The following is a 12,201-nucleotide window of genomic DNA, read 5'->3' as shown; positions in this document are numbered from 1 at the left end:
TTTGGAAGCTGATTGAAGGACCATCTAAGTAACCCAGGAAATATCTTTAATATGGTATAACTTGTTTCCATGAGTCGATATCGAGTCATGGAACATCGATTCATGAAGGTTTTACTATATGCCGAACCTGTCATTAGGCCGAGGAGAAGTAAGAAGTGAAAATGAATAGTGAGTAGTGAAAAGTGAGACTTGAGAAGTGAGAAGAGCGTAATGAGAAATGAATAGTGAGTAGTGAAAAGTGAGAAAAGTGAGTAGAGAAAAGTGAGACGTGCAGAAGTGAGAAGAGCGTAATGAGAAGTGAGTAATGAGAAGTGAGAAATTAGGAAGTGAGAAGTGAGAAGTGAAAATTGAGATGTGAGAAGGAGAATGAGAAGTGAGATATGAGAAGTGAGAAGTGAGAAGCGAGGAGTGAGAAACGAGGAGTGAGAAGTGAGAAGTGAGTAGGAGAGAGTAGGGAAGTGAGAAGTGAGAAGTAAGAAATGAGAAGCAAGTACAGTTAGTGGCACATAGTAAGAAGTAAAAAGTATGGAGTAAGCAGTGAGAAGTGAAAATGTGATGCAAGAAGTGTTATGAGGAGCGAGAAAGAGCGAAATACGAAGTGAGATGTAGGAAGAGAGATTGGAAAATTAGGAAGAAGGATATTTTTCTCTAGAAGAAAATTAATGCGTTTTCCGGTATAATGTTTTTTTATAATCTGCTTTGCCCGGTATTAGGGAAGACGAGTTATAATGCCTCTCTTAAAATGAACACGTTTGCCCGATATAAGACAAAAGAGGTAGATGGACCCTTCTTCAATTGTACACGTTTGCCTGGAGTAAAGCGAAGGAAGGAGATAATGCCTTCCTTAAATGATCGCGTCTACGCAGTATAAGGACAATGGAGGAGATATTGCCTTCTTTGAATGAACACGTCATTTTTTTTTTCGGTTTATATAATTGATATTTATTGCTAGATGCGATCTCATATATTATATCTATTCCAGCCAATCTTGATGCCATCTGCCATCTGTACTTGGTTTACCCATAAATTTACTCAACATGGCACTTCTCGAGCAGCTTTAAAATTGTATTAACAATTCCGAACTAGATGTATAGTGGCGGAGATAAGTGACGGTTCATTTTGTTTCTTTATTAAAATATTTTTAAAACTTCAAAATTTGAATATTTTATCTTCGTCGTAACCGAAAACCCAAAACATTATGCACAAAGCTTGTAAATTTTTTTCTTTCTCTTGCGCATTTTCCTGATGTTTTCCTTGGTTCTCGAGACCTCATTCTATATGCCGAGCTCACTCTTAGATTGTACGACAATTCCCCGAAAAACAATTCCCCGAATGCAATTTCCCCGAATAACAATTCCCCGAACGTAACATTTCCCCGAATGTAACAATTTCCCGAATGCAACATTTCCCCGAATGTAACATTTCCCCGAATTGTTTCCACAGTGTAGATAAAACTAAAACTGAAAAAGGAATCTGCATCGTTTAACATAAAGTCGCATAATTGGATTTTGACATAATTTTGAGTTGCAAATAAAAGTGAGCGTCAGGGACAACTCGCTTTAAAAATTGTAAAAAAGATGCTGGGACATTGGGCCAAAGACAATTACAGTCGAACCTCCATGAGTCGACGTAGAAGGAATGTCGACTCATGGACATCTCGAGATGTGGAATAGAAAACTTTTGGAAGCTGATTGAAGGGGACCATCTAAGTAACCCAGGAAATATCTTTTAATATGAGTATAACTTGCTTCCATGAGTCGATATCGAGTCATGGAACATCGATTCATGGAGGTTTTACTATATGCCGAACCGTCATTAGGCCGAGTGAGAAGTAAGAAGTGAAAATGAATAGTGAGTAGTGAAAAGGGGAGACTTGAGAAGTGAGAAGAGCGTAATGAGAAATGAATAGTGAGTAGTGAAAAGTGAGAAAAGTGAGTAGAGAAAAGTGAGACGTGAGAAGGAGAAGAGCGTAATGAGAAGGAGTAATGAGAAAGTGAGAAATTAGAAGTGAGAAGGAGAAGTGAAAATTGAGATGTGAGAAGCGAGAATGAGAAGTGAGATAAGGAGAAGTGAGAAGTGAGAAGCGAGGAGGAGAACGAGGAGTGAGAAGTGAGAAGTGAGTAGTGAGTAGTGAGTAGGAGAAGTGAGAAGTAAGAAATGAGAAGCAAGTACAGTTAGTAAGTACATAGTAAGAAGTAAAAGTATGGAGTAAGCAGGAGAAGTGAAAAATGTGATGCAAGAAGTGTTATGTGAGGAGCGAGAAAAGAGCGAAATACGAAGTGAGATGTAGGAAGAGAGATTGGAAAAATTAGGAAGAAGGATATTTTTCTAGAAGAAAATTAATGCGTCTTCCGGTATAATGTTTTTTTATAATCGCTTCGTCCGGTATTAGGGGAAGACGAGTTATAATGCCTTCTTAAAGTGAACACGTTTGCCCAAAATAAGATAAAGAGGGTAGATAGACCCTTCGTCAATTGTACACGTTTGCCTGGAGTAAAGCGAAGGAAGGAGATAATGCCTTCCTTAAATGATCGCGTCTACGCAGTATAAGGACAATGGAGGAGATATTGCCTTCTTTGAATGAACACGTCATTTTTTTTTCGGTTTATATAATTGATATTTATTGCTAGATGTGATCTCATATATTATATCTATTCCAGCCAATCTCGTCTACATCAAAGGAAGAGACTACATTTGAACCGTTTGTTTGAGAAACTGCATATGTAACATTTTTGGCCAAAATGAGATTTCAATATATTCTGAATCCTCGTCCAAAAATACGTATTCTGGCAACAAATACGAAAAAAATTTGTTCTTCAGGGATGTATGAAATTTTTTTCGTTTGTTTGAGAAACTACATAAGTCCACGCACTTTGAAGAGCAATTGTGGAGTACTGTTTATAGTTTTTGCACTGGAAGTACCCCAGGGTGTTGAGTTTTGCCAAACACTATTGATCTGCATCGAAGAAATCGAAAGATTCGGTGCCAATTTGTTCAAAAACAGTTTTTTGTTGTTTTCTCGAAATTGTGTAAAATGGATTTATGCAGTTTCTCAAATAAATGATTCATTTATCATAGCCTTATTGCAGGCAAATTTCTACTTCTGAAAAGGTAATTTCATTCTACTTTAGCTTATTTCGAGCTAACGCCTAACTTTAATGAATTGATCCCATCTACCTTTTCCATATACCAGGTAGATACAGATTTTTAAAGAAGGAATAACATTCACTTCTTCATTATTCTGGAAAAACACCTACTTTCAAAGTAGAGATCAAATTAATCCATTGCGTTATTCCGAGTAGATGTACTACTTTTAAAGAAGGGATCACATTCACCATTGCCTTATTCCGGGCATACGCATTATTTTTTTTAAGGATTCATATCCACGATTACAGTAACTTCTTAAGAAGAGATAGACCTTACATAGGACAGGAGTTTGATTTCACAAATTTTTACCATGATGCTTTCAAACGATTCTGCTCCACTAAATTAATTCAGCCTATGTTCGAATATTTTAGAAAAAAATAATAGGAAAACACTTTATTATAATATATTTATAATTTAACAATAAGATATATAATTTAACAGTAAAGAAGATCAAGGGCATACAATTCTATCGAAAGGTTTGGTCATGTTCGGCATCTCCAAAGAGACACTCTGGAACAAATCTTTGAACGCTGCTCTGTTCGGGCGTCAATAGTCGATGACAATTATGTGTTTGCAAAAACTACTTTATTTTCGGGGATTTGTTACATTCGCGGAAATGTTACATTCGGGGATTTGTTACATTCGGGGGAATTGCATTCGGGGAATTGTTGCATTCGGGGAAATTGCATTCGGGAAAATTGCATTCGGGGAATTGGTTTTCGGGGAATTGTCGTACAATCCACTCTTGAAAATCGTGGCTTTTCCTTACCGCCATCTTTGGAGTCATTACCAGTCCGATGATTCTTTTGCGGGGAAATCTTAGAATTTGATAAAGCTGCTCCGTCAATTCAATTGTTGCAGCATCTGACGAAGATCTAATCTTTTATATAGGGAGTGAGTGCTAGTAGTGGACCCCGTGCGTATAATGTACCCCCTGAACAAAAACCGAGAGTTTACGCTTGAATCTACAATTTCCTGCAAACTTCCATAGGATAAAGTTGCTTCACTTATCAGGGTAGTAGTTCCATACAATTGTTTTGCACTGGGAGACTGAAATTTAGTTATATTAACTAATTTATGAATGTAAACGCGCTAGAGGGTCCATTACTAGCACAGAAGGGGGAATCCATAATAGGCAACAGGAACATGTGGAAATGGAACATGTAAATCAAATGGGGGGACCATAATACGTATGTAAACAAACTCGATGTTGCGTATTATGGACCCGGGGGTGGCCATAATAGGCAACCTGGCTACATAATTTTAAAATACATATTTTAGTAGTAAAAATGAATGTTTTATCATGTGTTATGTATGAAACGCGATGCTGATACCTGTTGCTTGTCATCTAGTGCTGCAGAATGATAATTTGACATAAGTCTTACTCTAGGGAAGCGATTGAAGTAAGTTTCCGTCGTTAAGGGGTCCATTACTAGCACTCACTCCCTAATGCTAAACAACTACACTACTTTAAAAAAATCTTTAAGCTGTTGTTTTTTCATCAATTTCTTCCGTACTCCAATATTTACTTTTGATGCTCGAATACATTTGTGAATACAATAAAAAAAAATACTAACTTTAATCTAAATGGCATTCAACAAAGAATCTGCAGCCTGCACGTGAATTCATGAATGGTTCTGAACGAGAGTGAGCATACTTGAAGATAGACGGCTTCAAGTCATACAAAACACATACCTAAGTCAGTTTGGTGAGCTTAATCAGTTGAAAAAATTTATAATTATAATAAAGGCCACAAATGCAAACTGGTTGAAAACAACTTGGACCACTTTTTGGACGGCTTTAATGGCATTTTGGGGATATTATTGAATTAAAATATAGATTATTCTGAAATTTCTTAATTAAAAACTTCAAATCAAGATTTCTCGAGATTCCTCCTAGGGATTTTTTTAAAAATTGGTCCAGAGGTGCAGAAATACCACAGGAATCGAGCTCTGTACTTGGTTTTGATGGACATTTTTATTTTATAATAACGGTCTACCGGCGCACCGTGGGGGACTGCCTAGAACGTGGTGAGGTTTAGTAGTGGGCTCTGCTAAGACCCTCCCAAAAGTCACAAGTGTCCGTAAGCGGACCCTAACAAAACGACCATATGCCGCTTAAAAAGCACAAGCCTAGGGAGTGCCAATCGGTATACTGGCTGCATGTTATTGGACTATGTGGAGAATATTGTAATACTGTGAAGCGAGGGCTGGTGGTATGGACATTCTTTTCTCTTAGTAAGTCCGAGTGGCACCGACCTGAAACGCCGACTGTCTTCCGTCCCATAAAACCGTGACGGGCCTTGTAGCACGCGGTACAATCTTGCCATTCAGTTTGCCAACTGAGTGGGAGTAGGTTTAGATGCTCTTTCCTAGCTAGCGCTGAATTGGCTCTGAACACGAAAGTGTCAACTGTTGCATGGCGTCTCTGCATGCCGCAAGGCAACTACACCAGCAGGAATTGACAAGGGGCACCCAATTGCAATTATTTCTTCTAAAAATAAAGTATAGCAGGACGGGGGAGCGGCGACTGGCGGTAAGGAGAACCCTTTCGCAAGACGAAGTAACCTTGAGAGGTCTCCCCAAAGATCGCCGGCAGAAAGCGAAGGTGAAAGCCGTGGTCCCACTCTGATCAGAGAGCCAGGCGGAAAAGGCCAAAGAAGCTGAATCGAAGATTCGAAGGAAGCGGCTGGCGGAGAGCCAGACGGTGGAATTTCGAATACGTATGGCCACTACAGGAGCAACTCTGAAGCTTAGTAAGGTCACGCAGTTCAGTAGCTCTGAAGGAAGGACACTGATAACCGACGGGAGAGGGTCGGCCCCAAGGAAGGGCCTCCTCTAGGGAGGGCAACTGAAGCTCGCCAGAAGGAAGATCTGCCGGGACGGAGGTCGTGAATCCCAAAAAGGCGAGGCGCAGTCGTTAGCTGGCCACAAGGAGTGCGGCAGGTGGAGCGGTGCGCGCCACTGCTAAGTAGAGCCCATGACCCTAGCAGCACGCATCCTCCACATTGAGTACTATAACTAATATGTGACCAGAATTAGTCACAATCAAGTTGTTGTTCAAAATTTTTGCTTGACTGGGCTGCTCGGGGAGAGAAACTGTGCGCCTTCTAATGGCAGTGGCAAGCGCGAAGACAGAGGTGAAGCGATTATCGTTAAGACTCATGATAAAATCTACGCCGACGTCTTGAAGGCGACGAGATGCAACGAGAAGCTCTCTGGCCTAGGGTGGAATGCCAACTGCATCCGACGAACGCAGAATGGCAAGATGATTCTCGCCTTGAAGCAGGATACTGCTTAGAAAGGGTGCTGAGTACAAAAAGTTAACTGAGGAGGTCCTGAGCAGTACTGGTAGGTTATCGTTATGTGAAAACGAAAACAGTTGCATTTTCATTTTGTACCCGTTGGCAAAATCGTATGAGGTTTATATTTACTTTGGTGACTTTACCGCCACTTTCGACCATCAGTCTGTTGATTTGCCCGACTTTTTTTGAGACAATACCTTAGGGGAAATCCTCGAAAGGTTGCTGGCTGACATACTAAATGGGCTTAATCTTTATATGGGAAACTTCATGGCTATGCCAACACGAATACTTTCCGGTGGCGTGCCGAAGACAGATGGCTTTCCGGCGGGGTACCGAAAACGGATGATTTTTCGATGGGGTGATGGGGACGACGATTATACGTCCGATCGTGTTGATGACGTCGTTGTCCTCGGAGCGTCGAGCTACCGGCAGCGGTTTGCCAGTGGGCGATCGCTGCTACACAAGATGGCGGTGTGAGCTCGTGCGCAAAATGGCCGAATTAAAGGTGCGGAGGGAGTGGCGGCTGGACGTAAGACTTCCGATTTACGATCATCGAGAGTCCGGAATACCGTTCACTCGGGCTAGTGGCCAACTTTCCCTTACGACCGGGCTTCACGTACCTTTAAGGATTAAAAGGAAGCTGCTAACTCTTGGTTTAGGTTCGGTCCAGCGTACAATAATTAACGACGTACGGGGACCGTGCTCTCGGAAACTGACCACCTGGGGGGGGGGGGGGGGGTTTGTAGCGTGCTGATGGCTCCACGACAGTTCTGGGCTACTGTCGGGTGAATTTCGCTCGACTGACTAACGACTTCACTCCCCTCCGTTTAGCTATCTCGATAGGCGGGCCTTAGCGGACACACGAGCTCGAATGGTCACTCTGCGACCCTCAACAAAATTGACGGGCACCCCAAACTGACTCCGCTGGTCGCTTTCCAAATTCCAGCCCGTACAAAAAAAAAACACCTTTGCGCTGGAAGTCCAACGCGAATGGCAAACGTTAGTCTAAGTTCTGAAATGATTTTGAGACTCCCTTTAGGATTTCCTTGGGTATTTCTCCAGAAAATACCCCGGGAACTCCTCCGGGAATTCCTCATGGCTTTTCAAAGGAATTCCGTTAGGTATTCTTCCTTGTATTTGTCTGGGAGTTCTCTCCTTCATTTCTCTGTTGATTGCTTCAACTATTTTCCGGGAAATCCTTCTGGAGTTCCTCCATGACTCATTCTTGAATTCATTTGAAAACACCTCTATGACATCTTCCAGGCAATTCTTTCAAAAATGCATCCGGGAGTTCCTCTGGGAATTCATCTAGGCTATCCTATAGGTATTGCTCCAAGAATTCATCAGAAAAGTCCTCCAGGACTTTCTCCGAGAATTTTTCCTTTAGTTCCTCCGAGAATTCTTCCAGGTATACCTTCAAAAGCTCCACAGGGAATTCTTCTGAGAGTTCCTCCAAAAACTTCTTCAGGAGTTCTTCAGAAAAATCCTTCGGGAATTCCTCCAAAAGTTCATCCGGAAATTCATCCGAGGGCTCCCTCGAGAATTCCCCCGGGAGCTCCATCGGCAGTACCCCCGGGTATTCCACCGGGTGTTCCTCTGATAATTCATTGATGCTTCCTTCCTTCAGAAATTCATTTAGGCTTATCTAGAAATTCCTCCAGAAGATCCTCCGAGAATTTCTCTGGGAGCTCATCTGGGAATTCCTCTGGGAGGTCCTCAAGGAATTCTTCCAGGAGTTTCTCCTGGAAATCCTACGGGAGTTCCTTTGAGGGTTCATCCGGGAGTTCCTCTGAGAAATCTTCCGGTAGCTCTTCCGGAAATTCCTCCAGAGGTTCTACCGGCAATGTCTTCTGAAGAAGTTGCTGGAGGCATTCCTTAACAAGTCTTGGCGGAATTTTCGAATACCTGGAGGAATAGCTTGCATATTGTTTTTTTTTTGCCTAAACTAGCGAAAGAAACCACGCTTTGCTCGGGTGTTGCAAATGTCCCAATGAACTATTTGCAGCACCACACTCTAGATCAATTTCCGTGCGTTTTTTTGTTTTCCTCGACACTAACTTTTTGTATATACAAACCTTGGGAATCCCAAAACGAATCGATTAGGAAAAAAAACTGCAAATCGATCAACCCGTTCTCAAGTTAAATCGTCAGGATTTAAATCCCAACTAATTTTTATTACATAGATATAAGAAGATTTGTTTAGAATTTCAGATGTTTTAGGTTTAAGTTCAAGTTTTCTTAAACTTATAGAAGGTGTACAAAGTTTGGGTCTGCTGCTTAAGCTGAAGTTGGTTTACGCGGTTTATTTTCGGATTTTGTTTTTTTTAGTACTTTTCATGCGTACACAAAATACGCGGTACGTAATATCTTACTGCAAAATATCCAAATAAATCTTATTTACCAAGCTATAGAAATAATATAAATTTCCTTGATTTTCTACCGTCAATTCACGTACCTCACATGTTGCCAGCGACAATTTCCCGCAAACCATATTCATAGGTTTGCCCGCCCTTTTACATCGGTAGAAATGGCACTGCAATCCCCGGCAACAGCACTAAGCAACAAACTTGCAATACCGCACGAATAATTTATCAACAAATTATGTAACTTGTTCGTTTTATGACAGCCAGCACACCTCTTCTAGTAGCTCATTCGGTTCACCAGTCCTCTTCTATCAGTGTACGAAATGATGGATTCTCCGACGGGAATTCCACTCGATTAAATTTGTAACAAGTGGTAGGTAACTCTGCCGTGTTGACTTAGACTGCAAGCTTCACATTCTCTCCGAGTTCATAGAACACATAGTTAGAAGTCACATTCCCCAAAATCTTTGAAACATCGTGCCTCCCGAGCAAAATAGAAAAAAAATCCATCCAAAAGCTTATTAAAACAAATTGCACACTCAAGACAAACTACATTTGTCATGTTTTCCCAGCGTTTCGCTCATGTTCGGGGTATGTTTAGCATTTATCATCCGCCATATCATCCCGGACGGGTCCTATAGTCTTGGCGCGATTTGCGCAAATGGAATGACAGATGCCAGACCATCACCGAAGAAGTCGCCATCAGTAGGGTTCTGCCATCTTTCTTCATCTTGTTTGACCACCTAACGAAAACCGCGCGGCGACAACGACGACGGCCGGCGGTGCGATATGACTGATGAAAGTTTTCCACCCCCAGCTCCTTCTAAAAACATTGAAAATACAAACTAGGGAATTGTGAGCTAAATCAATTTTTCTGAATAAAACTCTTTGAACCCTTACTAATCAAATCCATTTGTACACAAATAGCGGATTTGAGTAGCCTATCAGAAATAGTTCGACCTATGTACATCGCCGTTGAGCACCGTTTTAGTATTCACATTTACTTGATAAACACTTTAAAAAAATAATTTAAATATATTCAAATTGGACATCGAAGAGGATTCAGCGATACATATTGGACCACCCTCCCCCGCTAGAGACAATTTTGCATCTATCAGTGCACTCGAATGAATGCGGGAAGCAAAGAGCAAGTGTGTACCGCGCCCAGTTTGCGTTGCAAAGTTTTCCTCCGTACAGAAAGCGCGGAAAAGACGATCAAACAAGCGACGACGACAGCATTTCGAATGCAGCCGCACCACGGCTGACAACTGCGTTCGCGTTTTTGGCGAAATTAGAAATTATTCGTTGTCGTTTGGTTGATGTTTCTCATTTTTTCACGGTTCGCTGTTTGCTGCGAAAACAAAATTTCCGGGATGCAGTCGTTGTCGTCGTCGTCTTCGTCTTTGGGAGGAGACAACTTTGACGCGCAAGCAGAAGTCAAACAAATAATTGTTTTCTCTTATCTGGCGAGTGCTGACGCGGGACAAGATGATGAGACGGAAATTTCTTCGCTTGGTTAGGGTATCCAATCGTGGTTTGATCTAAAGTTGAATTATTGTAAAGTAGAACATTTACTAGTCAAGGTGAGTACTAAGCGTTGTACGCAGAATGTAACAATGCTCCGGTTGCTATCTCAGCTGCCTTGACGTTAGCTTCAGTTATTTCCACCAAGTTGTGTAGATCGGGCGTTAATTCGCGTTTTAGGGTAATGTATGTGTGTGTGCACCAACAACGCAAGTCTGCTTCAGACGCAACGGATTCTGGAAGTAATCTCCACGCAACCAGGTAATAGTCGATTGTATGAGTTGAAAAGCAGAATTTCAAAGCGAGCACTTCTTCACGAAAAGGAGAATGTATTTTGCTTATGAACCCCCGGCTGAAAATAATCGTCCATGGGTGACCGTCTACCCAGTCACTGAAATCGTTCCAGAGCTGAAAGAAAAACAACTAAACGAAGTGAGCGTAATCACTTGTTTTTGGCTCCAACAACATGGCGGTAGATATGATCTCTCTTCGACAGTATTGTCGTGTGGGAGCGATACCGGCTAAAGAAGCGAAATATGACGCAGTGTGTTGGTTATGGAACGGGCAACTGCTACATGAAAGCTCGGTGTGGAAAGTGTACAAGAGATCACACACCCCAGGATTACTTCAACATGGCTAACGAAGCGGTGCAAAAAGGCATGAACTGTGGCGTCTACAACGAAAGCAGCAGTCGCGGCTGCCTGAAAGGCGCGGAGTATTCGGAGATCTTTTTTTTTTTTTAACTAATTTTATTTGCTAATTATCTAATACATGCATTCATCTCTTAGACTAGGTGTTCCGTGTTTTCTTAACACTATCATCCTTATTTGCTATGTTATATTTTTAGTTATTATTAATACATTTCAATTGCCTCTGGCAGTTAGAATTTTTCCTCTGGTTGAATTGAACCATGTAGGAATCACAATGTTTTCAACTTAAACTAATCTTAACCTATTTTATACTAAGGGTACAAGGAGTTAATCGTTGCAATAGAAGATTGCAACGATTTTAGTCTAAAATTCGAAATTATTTTATTGGACATTTGTTGCAATGTCTCAATATTAGAAATTCTATGAAGTTCATTGGTACTATACCACGGAGGCAACTTCATAATCATTTTCAGAATTTTATTTTGAATCCTCTGAAGTGCCTTCTTTCTGGTATTGCAGCAACTAATCCATATTGGCACAGCATACAACATGGCAGGTCTAAAAATTTGTTTGTAAATCAAAAGTTTGTTCTTAAGACAAAGTTTTGATTTTCTGTTTATAAGTGGATATAGACACTTAATATATTTGTTACATTTGGCTTGAAGGCCTTCAATGTGATTTTGTAAAAGTTAATTTTTGATCTAGCAGAAGTCCTAAATATTTAGCTTCGCTAGACCAATTAATTGGAACCCCATTCATAGTGACAATATGTCTGCTAGAAGGTTTCAAATAAGAAGCTCTCGGCTTATGTGGGAAAATTATAAGCTGAGTTTTGGAAGCATTTGGGGAAATTTTCCATTTTTGCAAGTAAGTGGAGAAAATATCCAAACTTTTTTGCAATCTACTACAAATGACACGAAGGTTTCGCCCTTTGGCTGAGAGACCTGTGTCATCTGCAAACAAAGATTTTTGACACCCTGGTGGTAAATCAGGTAAGTCAGAAGTAAAAATGTTATACAAAATGGGCCCCAGTATGCTGCCTTGGGCAACACCAGCTCTTACAGGCAATCTATCAGATTTAGAATTCTGATAGTTTACCTGCAGTGAGCGATCTGATAAATAATTTTGGATCAGTTTAATAATGTACAGAGGAAAATTAAAATTCATCAATTTTACAATCAAACCTTCATGCCAAACACTGTCAAATGCTTTC

Source organism: Armigeres subalbatus, chromosome 2 (genome assembly GCF_024139115.2).
Source record: "Armigeres subalbatus isolate Guangzhou_Male chromosome 2, GZ_Asu_2, whole genome shotgun sequence".
Lineage (NCBI taxonomy): Eukaryota > Metazoa > Arthropoda > Insecta > Diptera > Culicidae > Armigeres > Armigeres subalbatus.
Note: the sequence above shows the minus strand (reverse complement) of the source record.